The following is a 716-nucleotide window of genomic DNA, read 5'->3' as shown; positions in this document are numbered from 1 at the left end:
ATTTAATAATGTGTTTTAATTTATAATAAGGCACGTAGGCTGTTAATAAGGAGCACGGCGCGTGGCGGCTCGAACGCGCAGCGGTTCGCGGCGCAGCGAGAAATTACAAAAACCTAAGGAAAGTAATGATTAATTCATGTTTTTTTTTATACAACAAATTCGTCTAACGTTGAAGAGTTTTATTGTTATTTACCAGTTTTATTTCGGAGGGGAGGGGGGGTAATATAAATATTTTCCCCTGCCCAATGAAGCGCTTTCATTATCCACCAACCGCCGTGCCCCGGTCTGGCTAAACAGTCATATTATGTTGTATGATTGTTTGTTACTTATTATTTAAATAAAGGTATGTGGGAAATTTATGGGAATCAGTTTACGCGTCCTCAACAGTAACCCACATGCTCCATGGACATGAATATTCTCGGGCAAACAAAGCCTACACTTTAACAGCAGCGTCTCTTGTCCACGTAATGAGAGAAGAATACTGAGATATTAATGGGAAATTAAGACAAATAGAAAATAATGTATCAAAAAGAGGTTAATAATGATAACAATCTAAAAGAGACGATTCCATATATTGAAGCAAGTGAAGACAGGATTTAAGGTGCCTGTAAACGATCAAATTTGTTTGTCAAATTTAACGTTTGCTCGTCACGTGTTTGATGAGCAAGGCCTGGCAAGGCCGCAAACGTTCAAATGAAGTTTGTCAAATATTAGTT

Source organism: Hesperophylax consimilis, chromosome 2 (assembly GCF_061612785.1).
Source record: "Hesperophylax consimilis isolate HC1 chromosome 2, BYU_Hcon_1.0, whole genome shotgun sequence".
Taxonomy (NCBI): Eukaryota; Metazoa; Arthropoda; class Insecta; order Trichoptera; family Limnephilidae; genus Hesperophylax; species Hesperophylax consimilis.
The sequence above is the reverse complement of the archived record's forward strand: the minus strand, read 5'-3'. Positions refer to the sequence as shown.